We start from the raw sequence: 16303 nt of genomic DNA on the forward strand, positions 1-16303 counted from the left end.
CGAAATTCAAAATGGCGGATCCAAATCCGCCATTTTGAATTTCGAAAATTTAACTTCATATTCGTAACCAGCGACGTCGACAACATTTTGATATAATTGTGTGAGATATTATTTTGATATGATAATGTATGCTGCCTGAGATTTAATATAATAAAAGTATCATTCAAAACAGTCTACTTTTGAGCAGCCATATTGGATTTTGGTTTTCGAATTTTTAAAATTTGACTTCAGATTCGGATTCAGCGTCGAAAATACCATAAGTAACGTATGTGTGACGTCAATTTACTTGTTTTTTCTGCCTTTTATCAATTTTTTTGTATGTACGTCTATAGACGTACCTCACAGTGGAAGCCCACTTTCAAATGTACGTCTATAGACGTACCCTCACAGTCAAGGGGTTAAACAAACTTTTTTGCATGAATTTAGAAAAGTTTTTTTTTTTTAATAAAGTAATAGGTAAAATTTAAAGATTTTTGGTATGATTATATAAAGATAACACGATTTTTGATTAACATTTTTCATTTTAAAATTTAACGTAATTTGATAAAATTATAAACAATTTATTTAAACAAATGAAAATAAATGCAACTTCTCGATCTGTTATTTTATTTTTCAAAATTGAATATTGTTCCTTATTCGATGCCCAAGTATTACCAAAAAGAAAAAATTAGTATTTTACATTTGTTCAAAAGAAATAAATAATTATGTTAATAATAATAAGCATTAAAAAATCATAAAATCTTAAAAATATTTTTTTAGCTTCATTAATTAACAAAATTAATTTAAAAAAACCCATTAAAATAATGTTTGAGTGTTTCTGATGTATGAAAAAAGTATAACAATTTATTAAATTGTTTAAACAATTAATTGTTGTTATTTTTTTAAATCTGCATTTAGGGCTGGAAACTTCTATTTTTTTCTCAATAATTGTGCAATTTGTCAAGAGTAAAACATCTGGTAATGCTAAAAAATAAATTAATTAAACATTGTTTAAACAATTAATTGTTATTTTTCTCATAAAGTGTATTTGGGATTAGAAATTTCTAGTTTTTTCTGTATTGTGCATTTTCTTGTAACTACCACATTTAAGTATCAAAGAAAAACAAAGAATTAAATATTTAAACATTGTTTAAACAATTTATTCTATTAATTTTTCAATTTACTGTACTTAAAACTATAAAATCCTAGTTTTTTCTTAATTGTGACATTTTTTATATAACTTAAACACTTAAGTATAATAGAAAAACTAAAAATTTATTATTTAACCATTGTTTAAACAATTTATTAACATTTATTTTATTATTTTTTTATTTAATTTTTTCAGTTGATTGAATTTAGAAAAAACTAGATATTTCTAGCCCTAAGTACACCTTATGAGAAAAATAACAATTAATTATTTAAACAATGTTTAATTAATTTATTTTTTATTTTTTATCATTACCAGATGTTTTACTCTTGACAAATTGCACAATTATTGAGAAAAAAATAGAAGTTTCCAGCCCTAAATGCAGATTTAAAAAAATAACAACAATTTATTGTTTAAACAATTTAATAAATTGTTATACTTTTTTTATACATCAGAAACACTCAAACATTATTTTAATAGGTTTTTATAATTAATTTTGTTAATTAATGAAGCTAAAAAAAATATTTTTAAGATTTTATGATTTTTTAATGCTTATTATTATTAACATAATTATTTACTTCTTTTGAACAAATGTAAAATACCAATTTTTTCTTTTTGGTAATACTTGGGCATTGAATAAGGAACAATATTCAATTTTGAAAAATAAAATAACAGATCGAGAAGTTGCATTTATTTTCATTTGTTTAAATAAATTGTTTATAATTTTATCAAATTACGTTAAATTTTAAAATGAAAAATGTTAATCAAAAATCGTGTTATCTTTATATAATCATACCAAAAATCATTAAATTTTACCTATTACTTTATTAAAAAAAAAAACTTTTCTAAATTCATGCAAAAAAGTTTGTTTAACAATATGTACAACAAAAAAACGAATTTTGCAAAACTGTTCAACTTGTATTTTTTATTTATTATTTCAAACAGAAAAACATAAATTTTATAAAAAATATTGACCAACTGAAAATTAGTTGCCCACTTCACGAATTTTGACCCAATAAGTATTTTACTCTTAAAGAAAAATATTTCTTATTTGTGGCTTCAATAGAACAAAATGGAGAAAATAATAATATTTAAAAAAGATAAAATTTAGTATCAACCCCCAAAAGGAAAAATGGATGATTTAGTTTAGACCAATTAAAATAAAATTTAAACTCCTCCTTCTTAAAAAAAATTATTTTTTATTTGTGGCTTCAATAGAACAAAATGGAGATAATATTAATATTTAAAAAATGTAAAATTTAGTCCCAACCCCCCAAAAAAAATGGATGTTTTAGACCAATTAAAATAAAATTTAAACTTCCCCTTCTTAAAGAAGGAGAGTTCTTCAATAGAACAAAATGGAGAAAATATTAAACTAAGTTATATAAGAAAACAAAAAATGGTGAAAATATTAAACTAAGTTAGTATGTTCCACATTTTGTTCTATTGAAGAACTCTCCTTCTTTAAGAAGGAGGAGTTTAAATTTTATTTTAATTGGTCTGAAACATCTATTTTTTCTTTTGGGGGTTGAAATTAAATGTTTTATTTCTTAAATATTAATTTTTTCTCCATTTTGTTTAGCTCAACCAACAAATAGAAAAATAGGTTTCTTTAAGAAGGAGGAGTTTAAATTTTATTTTAATTGGTCCAGAACATCAATTTTTTCTTTTGGGGGTTGGAATTGTATGTTTTAAATTTAAATATTAATTTTGTCTCCATTTTGTTTAACTGAACCCATAAATAAATATATAGAAAGAGTTTGATTTTTTTTATTGGCTAATAGCAGTCTATTTTTTCGTGAGGGGTTGGGACTAAATTTTATATTTTTTAAAGTTTAATATTTTCTCCATTTTGTTCTATTGAACCGACAAATAGAAAAAAGGTTTCATTAAGAAGGAGGAGTTTAAATTTTATTTTAATTGGTCTAGAACATCCATTTTTTCTTTTGAGGGTTGGAATGGTATGTTTTAAATTTAAATATTTAATTTTTTCTCCATTTTGTTTAGCTCGATCCACAAATAGAAAAAAAGCCTTGATTAAGAAGGAGGAGTTTAAATTTTACTTTACTTGGTTTAGAACATCCATTTTTTCTTTTGGGGGTTGGAATTATACGTTTTATTTCTTGAATAATAAATTTTTCTCCATTTTGTTTAACTGAACCAATGAATAAAAATAAAGCAGGAGTTTAATTTTTCTTTATTGGCTAATAGCAGTTTTTTGTGAGGGGTTGAGACTTATATTTTTTAAAGTTTAATATTTTTTCCATTTCGTTCTTTTGAACCCACGAATGAAAAATAGTTCTTATTCAAAGGGAGGAGTTTAAATTTTAATTTAATTGGTCTTAAACATCCATTTTATCTTTTGGGGGTTGGGACTAAATTTTATCTTTTTTAAATATTATTATTTTCTCCATTTTGTTCTATTGAAGCTACAAATAAGAAATATTTTTCTTTAGGAAGGAAGAGTTTTAATTTTATTTTAATTGGTCTAGAACATCCATTTTTTCTTTTGGGAGTTGGTATTATATGTGTTATTTTTCAAACATTAATCACTTTCTCTATTTTCTTTAACTCAAACAACAAATAAAGATTGCTCTTTGAAAATAGGAGGTGTTTATTTTTATTGGCCAGAAGTCTTTGTTTTCTTAAGGAGTTAAGACTAAATGTAACTTTTTAAAAATTAAATATTTACTCCCTTTTTGTGCTATTGAACCAAAGAATAAAAAAAATTGCTTTCTTAAAGTAGGAGGATTTATTTTTTGTATTCTACTAAATATAATAATAATTGATTTTCAATCAAAATTAATTGTTCAGGTTATTTTCTTTACATGAAATTGGTTAAAAAATTGTTATTCAAATTTATTTTTCTAAGTAAAATACTGATTTTTAGCTTTGAATAATATTTATTTAAATAAATATATTTATTTTAATAATCGAAAAAGTTTTGCTAAATTTCTAATTTTTGATCACATTGTTGTAAAAAAACGTTTTCTAAAGGTAAAAGATATGTTTTATTAGTAATATCTCTAAAATCAAAGAAATCAGTTTTTTTAATGTTTACCATATTTACACATCATTTTGAAACTTCGCGCGTTTATCCAAATCAGTTCCTTTCGTTCCGCCGTTCAGAATATGATCGTAGTGAATCGTAGTCTGCTACAAGTATCACGCATGTTACCAATACATTGACAGGTCTCACCGTTCGCATATTTATTATTAATAATTGAACAATTTACGATTTAATTCAACTTAAATAATGGATAAATCGACTGTAGAATAGTAAATTTATTAATTATAAAAGCTTTTTCTAACATTTTTAGTTTTTTTGATGAACTTTTTTCTACTATTTAAAGTCTAACCACCTACATATACATTTATGTTTATCAAATCTGTCAGGAATTTCAAGTAATTATTAATTATTTAGAAATTTATTTATTGCAATATTTGCTAAAATCTATTCTCTAAACATCCATTTTACATATTCAAGACTTCCTTTTGCTATCAAACACCTTCTAAATAGTCTGTTTCCACTTTTACCGTCTGTCTACCATATGTCTACCATTTGTCCACTTTAAAAGTGGACATATAGTAATTCCAAATCTGGCAGGGTTGCTATTGTACAATATAAATACTAAAAATAACAGTAATAAACAAATTTGTTTCGAAAAACGTTTGTAAAAAAATATTTTTAAAAATTACGTAACATTGATAGGGGGGTGTAAAACGATTTTGTTACAACTTGTTACATAGGGGGAGGGGGGGGGATTCAAAATTTCACTAAAAACGTGTTACGTAATTTATGGACGGCCCCTAAATAGTGATCGTTATTATAGGTTATGCGTTTTATATTTAAATTAGATTTATGTACTTAGTGTTTAATACAATTGTCTAGATTGAGAATATAATTAATCTTGAAGTTAGGAGTCTTGGAAGAATGAAAATGTGCAATATATGATTAGAAGTCACTATAATTAAAAAAAGATTTATTTTAGTCGAAAATTTTCTTTTTTTACTTTACAACAGTCATTTGTAATCAGAAATGAAGCAATATTATTAGACTTTACAAAGGACTATATATAGTAAAATAAGAAGGCAGACACTGGCCGGTCACCTTATTTTACAATAGTCCTGTTGTAAAGGCTACGACTGTCTGTATCATTGATTCCCTTAGACTGCTGCAAATGTGAATAGAATCCAAGATTTCCTTCTTATTCAGACTATTGTAATCAGTCACATGGACTTTGTGCTCACTTATATTTAGTTCGTATTTACTTCAAATAAATTTTTAATGGTTATATTCGACTTACAGAACAGTTAATAACGAAGCTACTACTATGGTCACATATCCGAACAGTAATTTTCGACTATTGTAATCATTAACAGAAAATTTTTCTCCGTGTATTAAAAGTTTTAAATTGCCAAAAAGCGAAATATGATTAAAAAAAATTAAACTGAAGCTAGCAGTCGTAGTCGGCACTAATCTATAAGCGTCAACCAATAATATAATGCCTCTCCACCAAATTCAGAAATACTTAATGATTAAAAAATTCATCGAGTATTGTTATTTGATAATCTATAACCACTAAACAACAAATTTAGTAAGTTTTTATTTATTAATTTCATTAAATAGATTACTAAGTTTGATGGCGCCTATAGAATGGTGCTGAGCGCGACTGTTGGCTTCAGCCGGCTTTAAAAAAATGTTAATTTAAAAATAAAATTATGTTAATATTAGAGTAAAATACAAAAATTTCAATGTCCTACTTTTGTACACTTTATTTATAATTGTCTGTCCTCTTTTGTCCTATATTTTGGTTAATAATGTCCTTCTTTACGTGAATATCGTCTGGTAACCCTAATCAAGAAAGTAATTTACTATAGTCACGTAGTCACTACCCACACTTTCACGTCAGACTTGCACGTACACACTCCACATTTAACAACACTACAAGTCAGTTCTGTAATCGTTTCCCATTCGAACCACACTGAGATCAGAACAAAAATTCGGAAGCAGAGTACAGTATGCTTTGTGACATTGTGCATTCTGTAATGTAAGAAGATCTATTTTGAAAAATAGTAGAACTGCTCTGTACCGCTATACAGATAAAATTTTCACCCTGTATGGGCACACACAGGTTTCTATTTGTAAATATTATAAATCCATATGGGAACCTTCAATTCTAACTGCATAGAAAACTGGAATTTGGGATTTTTTGACAAAAATGATATTGGAAAACCTGTATCATCGATGAATTTAATATTATTGATCTAAAAACTAAATAAATTGACTATGACACAAAAAACATAAGGTAGTAATTTTTACCTATTTTGAAGGATGAAAAGAAGGAGCAACAAAAATAACCCTATCGAATGTCAATTATTCAAATATATTCATATATGATTTAACCCCGTTTAAGGTAGTACATTGGTTAACTCTACCTGCTCCCTAGTTTTGAGCGTTGTCTATACTTACTAATACAAATACCCTCTTATAAGTTTATCGAACACTAACTCTGTATTGAAGGAAGCAGAAAAAAATTTTATAAAACTATTACTTTAACATTTGATTACAAAAAAACAGAACGGTCAAATTATCATTTTCTTGAAAATTATTCACAATTTTTTTATGTATTTGATTGTAGTTTTTGAATAAAATGTGTAATCAACTATTTTGTTAATATTTACGAAAGTATCCCATGACTTCATGTTAATCAATGTACTTCTAACGCTTCACATGAAAAATTACACAACTTTGGCATTAATTATCTTTTTTTCCGTATGGACAAAATTTTTCAAGCTTTACAAATAGAAGGATAATCCTATATGAAGAATGTATCGTCAAAATTTCAGAGGACAGACACCTTTATTCCTACGTTTTTGGGGTCGCTTAAACCGAATATGATCATAAAAATTTTTTTTAATTGATCATGTTCCGCTAGACTCAAAAAAATTTCGGCTCGGCCATTCGATTTTTTTTCACACCTTTAGTGTTAAGTACATACTTTAGATTTTTTGTTATGTTATTATTTTTGTTACGTTTATTATGTATTTTGGAAAAATCTTGCTAAAATAAGGGCCAGTTTTACAACTATATTAACCAGAGTTTAAGTCGGTGAATTCGGTCCAATTACATTTCTAAACTAAGTTCATCGAATGAAACTCCGGTTAAAAAAAGTTGTGGAATCGGCTATAAGACTTTAAAGTCAAAGTAAGAAACTTAAAAATTGATTAGTACATCAATATGTACTAATCAATCATACTAGAAGTGAATATGATCCACTTCTAGTACACAGTCACCCTAGAAGTTTATTTAAAGTAAGAATTTAGAAAATTTCTTTCTGCTCTTTTTATTTTTTTATTTGCAGAAGTTTTAGTGTAAAACATTAAAAGGTAATATTAATAAATATAAATGAATTATACATTGGAGAAAGACGTATACTTCTTGCGCAGACCGCAGCAAGCTTTCACATCAAAGATGCATCCCTTCGGGCTTATACGAGTGTTTACAGTCTCTAGCTTTACAGAATTACAATAAAAATAAAAAAGAAATACGCAATATCCTCAAAACGTTGAATCGATTTTCTTAAATTAAATTTATAATTTCTTAAACAAAACATTTTAATGTTTGTTTCATTTCATTCAAATTAAAATTCTCTCAGAGCTTTTTAACTATTTAGTTTTTACATTTTCAATTTTGGTGAAATTTCATCGACAGTTTATACGCATTACGCACGGAAAAAAATTAATCTCTAAATTAGAGATTAAATCTGAGATTTAGGCATAAACTATCACTGGAATCGGACGTAAGATGTAAGCAGATCACTAAAACTGAAATTTGGTATTATATCTAATCCGAATATTAGTATTGTGAAGAACACGTATTTCTTACACGGAAAAAATAAGTCGCGGAAATTTTCCTCGACTTTGTTGAAGACTCTCGGATTTAGTGGAAAGTGTTTTAAAAATCATATTCACAGTTTTTGAAGAAATAGACTACATTTGAAGAAACTTTCCGCGACTGTCGAAGAAAATGAAGACTCCACGCGCATGTAACCGATTCCGCCACAGTCGCGGAAAATTACAAACCTGAATTTACTCTACAGCGTTCTAATTTTTAATTGACAGTCGCGGAAATTATTTAGAATTTTTTAATGTATATATTAATATCGACACATTGAATAATAAAAATAATAATAATCTTGACAATCAATTGTCATAAATTGTTAAAAAAAATGTTAAAAAAACAGTGTTTATTGGTTTTAACGCGCGCAACTTTTGTGCGCACCATTTTCCGCGACTCGTCGACGAAAGCTTCTATGAAGTGTTAGAATAATTCCGAGACTGTTTTCCGCTACTAGGTTTCTAGAAAGTCCTCGACTTTTTTTGGAGAATTTCTGCTAAAATCGTAGAACATTTCTAAAAGTCTATAAAAGATTCGTTCATATCCGAGAGTCCTCGATTAGTCGCTGAAAATTTCTGCGACTATTTTTTTCCGTGTATGCCTAAAAATGATATTAGGAATCTCAAATTTTATTACATATGGAACATATGTTCTAAACTATTAACTTACTTGAATAAATTCAAATCTAATATATTATTTGAATAAACAATATTAAAAATTTTAGTCGTATATTTATATAATTCTTATTTTTGTAATAACTCGATGTAATAAGAATTTATAATTTATCACAATTTAGAGTGAGAATTATTCACAAAATATTTATATTGTTTTCCCTGTATGAACTATACATTGACAAGTATAAAAAAGTAGTTGGATATTTTTAAAACACAATACGAATTTTATATTTTTATTTCATATTTTTGTTTTAACGGCCTTGGAAGGTCTGTAAAATTTGTAGGTTACAATTATCACCCGACAAAATACGACACTGACTGATTTAAATGACGTGAAATAGGTAAATAAACATTTTTCAACCACTTTTTCTCTAAACACAGACACTTTTTACAAAATAGGCCAACATACAACGAGTAGGAATTTTCTTAATTACCTAAATTCAAAAGATGGTTTAAATTCATGCAGAAACGCGGTTGTAAAATGTAAAATTGGAAAGTGATGTAATGCTAAGAATATAACAGCTGGACCATTGTGCTCTCTGCATGCTTCTGATTAACTTAAAACACAATGTACCTAATTCATATAAAAAAAGTTGTGAAATTAACAAATCTCTAAATCAGAGATGTGAATTTATGGCGTTTTCTGGTATAAAGTTTGACAGAATCAAACACAACTTATCACAGTAATTGTGACTATAATGTTTAATTTAGATACACTTATATTTCATTGGACTTCAAATTAATATTATTTCAAGTTTAGAGATTAATTTTTTTCCGTGCGCACTGTGAAAAAATGTTGGTAAATTGGAAACTATTATATTCATATATACATGCACATACTAACGTATGTTGTAGAGTGCCTAGCATTACTGAATTATGAGAACAGGATGTGGTCGATAAGAAATACACGGAAAGACCCACATTTGTAAAAATTACTAAAAATGGTTGCAATGACCGGAAATAAGGGGACTTTTAGCATAATGTACTACAGAATCAGCTAAATTTACAAAAGAAATAGATAAATTTGCTACATTGAAATAGCAAGTTTTAATATTTTGTGTAAGAGTTGTAAATGTAGCAAAAATTGATTATAGTTTTCTCTAATTTAATTAGACAAAATCTGACAAATGAAAACATTTTCCACTAAAACCTACTATCCACTGTAGTAATTTTTGGTGAGCAAGTGTGGCTAGCGACTGCAGTCATATGGCGCCTGCATTTTTATTGGTTGCTAACTTCGTCAATCTCCGTAAATGAGCCGATGCCATCCGATCATTGACAGTGACTATGTTTCGCGTATGTAAAATAAATTTGGATATTATCTACAATAATTCAATATAAAGTGAAACGTAGGTCGTTCGTTATCTCAGAAATTGACCATTATAAATTAATAAATTTTGCATTTATTCCTGTCCCAAGAACTATGTCTTATAATAAGTTGTTAAAAGTAAACTGCTTTCTCGTAAGTGCTGTAAATTTTCGTCATTCAATATTTAAGAAAACAGAGATGTATACTTTCAGTGAAATTCGTTGTCGTGCGTGCAGTTGTGTATTAGTGTATTAATTAACCGCGTCTATACATATAAGTGAAATAAACATGTGTGTGTCTTCAAATATTTATCCAACAAATATATAAGTGTGTGTCTGTGTATGTAAAAATCCTTCCAGTTTACCTCGATTAGTCAAGAATTGACGGGAAACCGGCGACAAAAATCCGTATTTTTTCTTTCACTCTTTCTTTCTGCATTTACAAACGACTATAGTAATTTTACGTACACAACACTTCTGAGTTTACTACAGTTGTTTGGAACTATTGGACGAAATAGTAAGAAACTTTGCTAATTTGGTGAACATTTGTCGGATTAATGACTTAGTGTAGAAAATAGTAAAAAATACAAAAAGTCCCCTTATTTCCGGTGGTTGCAATGTGAAAATAGTAAATTCTAGTGTGATTTTATAGAAAAATTAGTAATCTCGGTCTCTCCGTGTACATAATGGTATTTTTACGAGTAAGTTTCTATACTTGACGACAAATCGACAAATCTTACATATAATTTTTTTCCCATTCTTATAATTTTTTTCACGTTCTTTCTCTTGTTTTTATTATTCCTGGTCCAAAATATTTTTTTTATGTAATAAATGTTGAAAATGGTACATTCTCTAACACTTCCCATGTAGAATTTTATGAAAATATGTATAACTAAACTCGGGAACTATTTATCCTGTAAGGGAGTAAATGTATTGATTGTTTCTATGAAAATATTCAGTTTGGAAGGAAGTGAAAAAAATAAATAAAAGACATTTATTTATTAAAGAAATTGATAAATTATAATACAATCGTATTTTTATTGTTATTATACAATTTTATTTTCTATTATAATAATAATTTTAATATTAATGAACATAATGAGAATTTTATTTATCTTTATATTGCCATAATAATACTAATAGAGCAAAATATTAATAATAATTAAATTTTCTTTTTAGTTTATTTAAAATATAAAATTATAATTAATACTATTTCAAAATTCCAAATTTTAATTTTACATAATTAATAGGGGAGAACAAGGTGAGTTGTAACAAAACCAATTTTTCGAAGGCCAATTTCTCTTTTAAAAATTTTGAAAATCGTGAATTTATTACATTTTTGATGCACTATTTAATGCAAATTTACTTGACCACCTGAGAAAAGTTTTTGAGATGTATTTAATATGTGTGCAAAAAAATTGCTAAAAGTAAGTTTTCGGCCGAAACTTTGATACTTTATTATTCGACACATATTTCATTTTTATTATTCTAATATTTACCTTAATAACTGTTGGATATCCTATAGTTTAATGAAATGGTTTTGTTTTTTTGTGTTAGTCTCAAAATTTAAAATAAAAAATAATTATTCGAACCAATGCAGTTTTTCGCACCTACGCGAGTTGTAACAGGCTGTTTCAACTCACCTAGGTTTACGCAAATTTGTGCTTGATCGAATAGAGTGTTTGGATTTTTGCTGAAGTATATTGTTTTATCTTATGGCTTTAAAAAGTATTTAGAATTTTACAAATTTTCGTGTAAATCACTTTCATATTTTCCAAAGGAAAAAAAATATTAACAAAAACATTTTTCGAATTGCTCTTTCATATACAAAAGTTAAAAATAATTTCTATTTATACGTTTTTTTGTTATTGTATTGAGCTTGTTGCTCATTTTTAATTTAGTTTTTGGTTTTAATTTAATTTATATTGATCTCATAAATTTTCTTACTCTAATTACTCCTTAATTATTTAAAAATTCTCAGACAAAATTGTATTATTTTTAAATTTCTATAAAATATATTATGTAATATTATTTTTAGGTTTTATAAAGCTCAAACGATCAATTATAGATCGTAATTAAGTACGAAAGATTGGTTTAAAATATCTAATTAGTGTTAAAGAAAACGAAATATGTGATAACCTAATTTCAAAAATAAATTAAGGTATTAAAACAATTGTTTTATTCGTTTCTACTAGTAAGATGTCTTTACTAACTAATTAAATTTACTTTACTAACTAAACTAAGCATATTAAAAATTAATTTTTTTAATTAAAATCACAAAATTTGCAACTGTTACAACTCACCTTGGGACTAGGTGAGTTGTAACACCGGGAACTGTTTTGCATTTTGCAATTTTTTCGCAAACCCTTACAACTTTTTACATTTTTTATTCACATTCTGCACGAAACTACCTATCCAAAAATACAAAGTTCATAAAAATAGGACAATTTTTGACTGAGTTATACTGGATAATGTAAAAATCGTTCCAACTCACCTTGGTCTCCCCTACTAATAATTATTGTCACGATCAAATTAAAAATTCATCTCTTCATATACAATTTTCATTGTGGTTAATTTTGTCCACTGTTGTTGCAAATAATATTATTTGAAAATAGTAATTTTCTATTGCCTTATTTTTTTAATACGAAATGTAGTAGTAAACTGTAGTTTTTAAATAAGTTTGAATATAATGAATTTACAACTAAAATAGAAACGTTTAGTGTTTATTTTTTTACGGATATTTAATCGAGTCGTAATTTTTATTAATACAATGGTGGCGCAGAAAAAAAGGTATAAGAATGATTCGTCGCCTTCGATTTAAAAAATGTAACGCTTCTCTGTTCTATTTATAAAAATTGAGAACATCTGCTTGTCACTTATCAAGTATTTTTAATTTCCTTAATTTTTTGCAGTTATTTAAATTTTATTTTTATATCCATTTTCTAATTATTCATTGCTCTCATTAATTAATTGAAAGCACATTGTTCGTAAATATTTTATTTAGTTTTGTAAATTTTATCAATACGTAAAAATTGTTTTTTGTTTTATTCATAAATAATAAGTTTTTAGATATTTTTTATGGTGAAGAATAATAATTTTTTATTTCTTTTCTTTATAGGTAGTGAAAGCATTTTAAAATTATTTTTGTTGAATAATATTTATCTTATTTTATTTATTTTTATTTAATTTTTTTCTTTCTTTGAAATTCAAGATATTTTATTTATTTTTTTCTATAATTAATATTATTCTTGTCTTATTTATTTTCTCCTTCAAGTAATTAATTATATTGAGAATTTTATTTATTCCTTTAACTATTCTAATTTATTTATTGTTTACAAAGTGTATTGCTTTCATTTATTTGATTTATTCATACAGGTTTTCCTTTTCTGTTTATTTACTATTAATCCTAATGTTTATTTATGTTTTTATTATAAATAATTAAAACTTTTTTAATTATCTTTCGCTAAGGATGATTTTAAGTTTTTCCTCTGTCGTTCGTTTATACTAAAGATGAATTCCTCCACTCGTACTTTATTTAACAATTGCTGGTCACTTTATAAAAATTATTTTTTCTGTCTGAGAAAAAAAATTATAAAACCATAAGAAGCAGAAACTAAGGTAATAATTTCAGAAGTGAAATATTATATTACAATTTTTACCTACTTTTTGAAGTAGGTTGAAGGAATAAAGCAGAGGATGAACTGTCATTATACTTTGGATATTATGACCGGTCATAATTTTCACATTAGCGGAAAATGGTCCTTTCGATGCAGCAGCCAATAATATGGTCGTTAAAATCTCTTGCCTAACACTGACCATTAAATATGATCCACGGTAACACATATTTGTAATCAACTGACACGTTTCTCATTTCACTTTATTATATCCCTTTCCTCTTTTTAGTACAGTACTCCCCCAAAACTGTACCTATATGACTCCCTTCTCAATTTTCATGAAAAAAACCAATCTTTTACTTTTTCCACCCTTCCCAGTAAAAAAAACTTATAAATATTTTTTATTTCTAATATTTCATCAAAAACAAATTTTTATATTTTTGATATTTTAAAACTTTTTTACATTTTATTCTTTAAAAACCACTCATTCTTAACATGAATTTACCGATTATTATTTACGTTTTACAAGTATTTTAATTTATTATTAATATATTTGTGTCTCTTTATATTTAATTAATTTTGAAATTTTGAATTATCTTCAAATTTTTATTCAGTCTTATTAAAATAAAATTCTGTGTATATTTATTTAAGAAGGAATTATTTAAAAATTAAGTTAATTCACATGTTTTATAGTAATTTAATTAATTGTTGAACATGTGATTACATTTTCAATGAACTGTTCTCATCTTAAAAATAGGCCATGCGGATTTATTTTCAACTTTTCTTTAATCATTTATATTTAACAACTACTTAATTTTTTCGAGTAATTAATGATTCATTAGAATTTAAAATAATTTTTCATTCACAATTTTTTAAATAATTCAAACTTTTTTCTCTCGTACTGATATATTTTATTTTAATTTTTAAGTAATTAATTCCCTTCGAAACTTATTTACACTTATATTTCGATTTATTTACTATATTTTTAATTTTATTTAATAATTCATATTTTGTATTTACAAGTTTTAATTCCATGTAAATATTATTTTATTATTTATTAGTATTATTTATAACAAATAATTTTACCCAATTAATTTAATTTCAATAATTTAATTCATTAATTTAATTATTAATTTATTTATATTATTTTCTTAATTATATTTAAAATATTTTATTTGAAAAATATTGTTTACTTGATTCTTGTGTAAAATTAGTTTTTCCAACCGTATGGGGAGAAAAGAATAAATAAAAAGATCACAATGAAAATTGAGAAATTGAGAGAGAGCGCGTAAAGATTAAGGTGCCAAAATCACGAGCCATGACATTGTGTTGTCAGTTGCACGGCTGGCAAGAGACCGAAGTGAACTGCGGGTGGAAGTGGTACGAGCTTTTCCCACTTTCCTGGTTTTCCTCTGATACCCCCAAACCCCCGCTTCTCCATCCCCCAATATTCACTTCATGCGCCCATCAACCCCTGATGTATACTGGTGAGCTTATATTATACCTTATACTTCGGCAGTGATCCAGCGCCTTTTTTGCGACCGGAAAATCCGTACAATGGCCCTGCTTTCTTTTTATATACCCCTCCGTCCTCTCTCTCTCTCTCTCACTCTGTCCCTTTTACATTCAACAATCAGACACATTCATTATTATCTTTTTCTTCTCTATTTCTTTTTTCAATCCACCATGACTTTTTAAGAAAGCTACGCACGCAAGTTTCATTAATAAAAGAAAAAAATGTTGAGGTTCTTTTAATTGAAGCAACCACCCGTTGCGTGCAACTATTTGCGCGTTACTTTAATCGCTTCTTTACTTGTATGCGTTAAAATGATAAAACTTTAATTTTACTGTCAAATAAAAAAGACTTCTCAGTTTAGTTTTTCCATCGTTTCCGTTTTTTAAAGTTTCCTTTATTTATTGTGTTCATTCCGTTTTTATGTACATTTATTTCTTTCTTTTATAGGTTATCACATATTCTGTTTTCTTTAACACTAATTATATACATTTTAAACCAATCTTTAGTATTTAAATACTAAATTGAAAATCAGAAACAAGCTTATTTTTAAACATTACTAACAAAACAAACTATAAGTAGAAATTATTTTTGACTTTTGTATCGAAAATAGACTACCGTCCGTGAGTATCAGGACGCCCCTTTTTCATGAGTGGAAAAATGCTTAAAACGTAGAAAATAAGAATGACAAAAAGTTTTCGTATTTTTTTCCTGAAAGCTAATAAAATTATGAAGACTGACACCTGATCGAAGAATTATTATCATTGACTATTTTGTCAGATACAGAAAAAATACTGGATTTTGCATGCTTTTCGTAATTTTTTAATTTCTCGAAAACTAATTAACTTTTATTAGCGCTCTTGGTCTTGTTTTAATCTCTTTTTAATGTAGAATCTAAATTATTAACTAGTATTGTGAAATGAATTTTTCGAAAAAAATTTAAAACCGTAAAAGTAAGATTAAAAAAATTCAAAAAATTATCATGAATATTAAAGTGGCAAAAAGGTCAATGTAAAATATGTTCATTTAATAGATATACTAAAATTCAAAAAAGCTTTTTAATAACTTAATTATTTAATTTAAAAAAAAATTTTTTTGAAAAAGTGTCAATCTGTTTTTCAAAATTTTTTTATCCGACTCACAGTTTCAAATTTTTTTGGAAAAATT

General features: G+C 26.1%; 1 protein-coding gene across 3 annotated transcripts in view; it reads right to left on the reverse strand.

Moving 5' to 3' along the window:
* LOC122506255 (octopamine receptor beta-1R-like) overlaps positions 1-14978 on the reverse strand; it is an 848536-nt gene extending 833558 nt beyond the window's left edge. The window contains exons 1-2 of one of the 3 annotated variants that reach the window (XM_043618346.1): positions 14817-14978; positions 13673-13948 (exon numbers count right to left, since the gene is read on the reverse strand). The gene's annotated coding sequence lies outside the window, so the exon portion shown is untranslated. Of the gene's footprint in view, positions 1-13672; positions 14035-14816 lie in introns of those variants that run through there. The other 2 variants (XM_043618344.1, XM_043618345.1) reach the window with 2 other exon arrangements.
* Between the last annotated feature and the right edge of the window lie 1325 nt (positions 14979-16303).

This window comes from Leptopilina heterotoma, unplaced genomic scaffold, assembly GCF_015476425.1.
Source record: "Leptopilina heterotoma isolate Lh14 unplaced genomic scaffold, ASM1547642v1 Lhet_40, whole genome shotgun sequence".
NCBI classification, from domain to species: Eukaryota; Metazoa; Arthropoda; class Insecta; order Hymenoptera; family Figitidae; genus Leptopilina; species Leptopilina heterotoma.